Here is a 5693-nt window from a genome sequence, read left to right as displayed (position 1 = left end):
CACGAACGATAAGGCCTTTCGAGTCTCTTGGGAAGAACGATATCGGGCATTACCGATTATATTACTTGAACGATCTGGTACACTTGCCAGTGAGTCAACATCTGTACACGTTTATTTTCAACTGGTCCTTACTTTATCTCAATGAGATCAACACAATAACCTTAATGTACAAAGTGTAATTTATGAATAATAAACCAAAATGTATGCATACATGAAAACCAAACATAGAACACAAAAATACAAAGATGACTCACTCCCATTAAACCAAAGATTCCTCAAACTATAAAACACCCATATAAGCAATAAGCTCATGAAAGACCTTGAGTGTAATTGCCTTATTAAGAGGATATATTATCAAGGAGTTTGTCCCTAAGTGTTCTATGAAAATCCATCCACTTTGTACTCTTTCTTTAAGGACTGATTTGATACACAGTATAACTTGATTGGTCTTTCAATTGCTTTCATAATACACAGCCCTATGACAAAAAATCAGCCATATACCTTGATTTGATGCCTAATAAGTTGCTACAAATTTTGCAATCATAGTGGATAAAGCCATAAGAGTTTGCTTGGTAATGGGCCAAGAAACTACACCACCAACTAGCATGAAAATGTAACCTAAAGTGGATTTTAAAATATCTTGGCATCTTACAAAATTTTCAGAATACTTGATGATCTCTTACTGGTCTAACCTTCTATACGTGAGCTTATAAACCTTTGTTCTCTTGTAAAATTTCATAACTTTATTGGTTGTTTTCCTAAGATCAATTCATGAATAACTTAAATATCTGCCTAGAACCCCAACTATGCATGCTATATCTGGATGCATACATTCTTGGACATACATTAGAGACTCCTTACCATTGAAACATAGTGAATCTTCTGCATTTCTTGAATTTCTAAATTTCCTTTTGGGCATTGATTGAGAGTAAACTCATCTCCCTTAGCAATTGGAGAGTCTACCATCGTAAAGAACATGTTTCTAAGGATCTTGAGTTTGTTCTTATAGAAGTTCTAAACTTACTAGAGGTTTTGAACTTTATGAATCAGATCACTTTTAACGATTCTTCCTCTAAACTTTAATCTTCCCCCCAAACTCAATATCCTCAAAGAATATTATGCTTAATATCATACAATTCCATATCTAAGGATTCATAATAGGAAGTCACTATATGAAGAATATATAGATTATTATTTGCCAAAAGTGAATTGGTTTCAACAAAACTTGAATAAAACAAAATTTGAATCCATTATTTCCAAACTAACATAAATAACAAAATTTGTTCAAATAAACAAATGAAATCAAATTTTGCCTAAATGACAGTACAATATGTCTTTCAAAACCAAAATTAGAAAACCAATACAAAATAATAATCTAAAACATTCTATCACTTCCATCACTATGAACTTAACATCTCTAAATAGATTCATCTTTCAGAATCAATTGTCTTTTGATAGCTTAGACAATCCTTTCTTTGCACGCCAAACATGATATTTTGTGCACTCCTTCTTCATGTGTCCAACTTTATTGCAAAAGAAACATTTATTAAACTGTTTTTGTTTCTTTTGTAATGGACTTTTAGAAGCATCACCATTATGATTCTCAGTTTTCTTTCTTTTGCCCTTGTCATTAGAGGTACTGGTCAAGTGAACACTTTCAGTCATTTCTTGCTTCAGTCTCTTCTCTTCTTGAACACAATATGAAATAAGCTCATTAAGAGACCATTTCTCCTTCTGACAGTTATAGGAAATCTTAAACTGTCCAAACTGTATAGGAAGAGAGTTTAGAATAAAATGTACAAGTAAGTCTTCTTGCAACTCAAGTTTCAACGCCTTAAGTTTTGAAGCAATGTTTAACATTTCCATAATGTACTCTCTCACATTTCAATTGCCTTGATACCTCATGAAAGTCAAGTTTTGAAGAAGTGCATTTGTTTTCGCCTTTTCGCTTCTCACAAAGCGTTTTTCAATCTCAGTAAGGAAATCTTTAGCACTTGTAATTTCTTCAAATACAGTACCTCTATAGACTTCTGGAATGCTGCACTTAATGACCAACAAACACGTGTGATTTGAGCGATCTCACTTCTCATATTCTCTCCTCTCGTTAGAGGTGCTTGAGTCCTTAAGAGAAGGAGGTTTCTCAATCCTTAATGCAAGGTTGAGATCCATGTAGCCAAGAATTATCTCTATGTTGTCTTTCCAATCCTTAAAATTTGTACCGTTGAGAACCGAAACTGAATTTAAGTTGGCAGATATTGAGGCTATCGTAACTGTATTTTATACAAGAGAAACAAAAGAATTAAGCTCACATCATAAAATCAATAATTATATAAACATATTCAGATAATGGTCTATCCCATCTCAAGACACCCAATGCCCCATCAATATCAAGTCTTTGGACAATAATATTAACTGCTAAAGGTATCTTGGTGTAATGATCAACATTGATAATAAGAACATGTCCAATAACAAACTTATCTTTGGATTGATTTTATTATTGACACGTAAAACCTTATAATTATCATACGTTACCATCATAGGTGCGTATACAATCTGGCCAAATATTAATCTTCTTTTGGACCAACCAATACTCGCATGGATATGCATAAACAAATATTTATAATTTTTTCTATGAACTACTCCAGATAAAGAAAACTCACTTTGGTGATATCTTTAATTATCAATAATTCATTTAAAAAATTATAAACAAGTCCAAAATTAAATTTTATTTATTCCTAATTAATTATTAATTTTACTTTATTTTATAATTTTAATTAAAATTCTAAAACAGATTCTCTTATATTTTAATCCAAATCTCAAGACCTAAAATTGGATCAGCAATCTGCACTAGATTTGGGCCAGCATCAGGCTTTTTTTAAAAAAAATAAGAGCATTACTCCCTACACCCCCACAATTTTCTTCCTATACCTCCCCAAATGTTTTTATTTCCAAAACTAACCCTAAGTTAATTTGTTTTTATTTTTACTTTTTTTAATTTAAAACCCTAATCCCATTCACTCTTCCTTTTCAGGCGTTGCACCTACCCTCCACAAAACCACTCATTTCCCTTTTTCCCTTTCTTTTTCCTCCCTTCCTCTCCCTCTTTCATTTTTCTTTGTAATCATCTCCGTTAGCCCCACACCCCCACATAAGCACTCATTTCTCTCTTTTCTTCTCCTACTCTCCTCCTCTTCCTCTTTAATTTTTAATTTCCTTTACCCTAAGTTACTTCCATTCTCATTGAGTTGACTTTCCTACGAGAAGGCAAGACAAGGGAAAGAGTGAATGTCATCTGTTGCCTCTTCCTCCTGGTTCTCTAACTACTTCTTCTGTGCTTTCCAAGTTCCATCACACGACCAAATGGATTGTTGGAAAATGCTACTAGCAATGTGTTCGAGTGGAGAAAAGGAAAGCTTCTAAGACGAGGAACATTTGGGCATGTGTATCTGGGATTCAATAGGTAAATAACTTTATTATTTTTTAGCCTATTCGAAAAATTTACGGTCAATACTCTTTTGGGTTAACCTGGAACAAACCTGGAACAACTTTATAGAATGCATAATTTGCAGTGTTCAAATTTGTGGTTTTGCTACGTTGTGTTTGTAGTGCATAACCAATAATCAAAAGAGAGTTATCACCAGTGATTGAGAAATTAATTGCTTAGTTTAAAATATGATAAATAAATTACGAAGTAGTTATTTCTTTGATTTTCAAATTTACAATTACAGTGCTACCATATTTTCTAAGTTATTTCATCATTGATCCTTTAGAATGTTTACTCTATGTCCCAATGTCCATATTCTTTACAAATTACTTGAAACAATTTATATTCCACTTCCTATGAAAACGGACATATGTACGCAATAAAAAAAAGTCACGCTCATATGTTTGCTTTGTAGTATGTGCTATGCAATGTTCAACGAATGTCCATATCAAATACGTATATGGATATCCGTCAACAGATATCCCGAGCCTTCACAATTTTTATTTTTTTTTTAATTTATGAATAATTTCTTTTGTAGAGTTATTTATTTGTCGAATTATTTGTAGTTGATTTAAAAATTTTGTATATTTATTTATGAAGAATAAAAATTGTTAAGATATAAAAGAAAAAAAAGTCGTTGAAGTGTTTAACGGTTTAACGGAAATGGGAGATCCGTTGACGGATGATGTCATCCGGGCGTTGATCCCTGTACCTCTACATTTTGGGCCTCCATCTCCCCATCCCACTTTTATCCCTTCTTTTATTATTTATATCTTTATTTTTTATCTATATTTCTATTATACCCTTAAGTAAAATTTATTTTATATGTTAATTTTAATTTCACTTAAAAAACCTAATTTTTATTTTCTCACCTTCTGCTCTCTCGTTCGGTTTCATCGTTGTTTCTTCCAATCCTTCTGTGCTCTCTTTTCTTTTATTGTGAGTATCGTTGGCCTGAACGAATGTCGATATCCGTATCCACATCCCTTTCATATGCCTGGCGTCTTCTTCCTCCTACCACTGAAACACTAAAACACAGAGAAAAACAGAAAATGCACACACAGAAAAACAGAAAACGCAACACACTGAAACGTTGTATTACATATATTAAAAAAGAAACAAACAGAAATGACAACACTTAAGAAACGAAACGAAAAAATAAGCTCTAGCAAAAACAACAACATATATACGCCAAGAAGAAACCGAAACGAACAAAACTTCTCTATCAATCGGACGAAGAGACGAAAAACTAACCTCTCGAAGACCAACCGGCAGAAACGAAGCACCCCCACCGCCGCACCGCCGCACACCCAGGTCGCACCACCACGAAATACACAGATGAACAGAGGACTGGAGTTGGGAGTCAGAGTTTAAAAAAATGAAAACGAGTAAAGGGAAACAGGTGGGGGTGCTGTGTTAGCCTCAGTGAAATTGAAAATGGGAGTTGGGGGTTCTGTGTTATGTGAGGGAGGGAGTCAAATGGGAAAGTAAATCTAGGGTTAGGTAAATAAGAGAGGGTTAAAAAAGTAAATTAGAAAGTACAAAAAAGGTTATATTTGTAATATAACAAAAATTAAAAAAAATTAAAAAAAATTTAAAAAAATGGGGAGGTAGAAAGCCAAAAATGTGGAGGTACAAGGATCAACCCCATGTCATCCGATGAAGAAATCCGTTTCAAGCTTTTCATGTATCTTTTAACCATGGTAATTACGTTTTCACTTAGGGGCAATTATGGAATTGAAGGGGTGGAGGAAGAAGTTGGGGAGGTGTTGAGAGTAACCCCAAAAAATAAATATTAAGTCCAAAAACTGATATGATTCATATCCGGTTATAAAAGAAAATTTATTCTCAAATTTGAATCTGCCTTATTGGACCTTCCCAGCCCAGATTGTGCCTAATTGTTCCCTATTTGGGTCCTCCTCAGATTGGGCCTGTCCATGAGAACGAAAGAGGCTTGTTCATGACGAGCGAAGAAAACGACGCGGCTCCATCATGAGTGTTTCATCCTACACCTCCAACACTTCATCCTGCACCTCCAAAAATTCCATTTTTGACCTTCTGACATCTTATCTTACATTCTTTTCACTTTTTCTCTCTCTTATTAAAAGCATTCTACACCACTTTAATAATAATTTAATTTAAAATTCAATTATTATTTGATATAATTATATTAAAAAATTAAAATATAATAATTAAAATAAAAATAATA

Source organism: Vigna radiata, unplaced genomic scaffold, assembly GCF_000741045.1.
Source record: "Vigna radiata var. radiata cultivar VC1973A unplaced genomic scaffold, Vradiata_ver6 scaffold_321, whole genome shotgun sequence".
NCBI classification, from domain to species: Eukaryota; Viridiplantae; Streptophyta; class Magnoliopsida; order Fabales; family Fabaceae; genus Vigna; species Vigna radiata.
The sequence above is the reverse complement of the archived record's forward strand: the minus strand, read 5'-3'. Positions refer to the sequence as shown.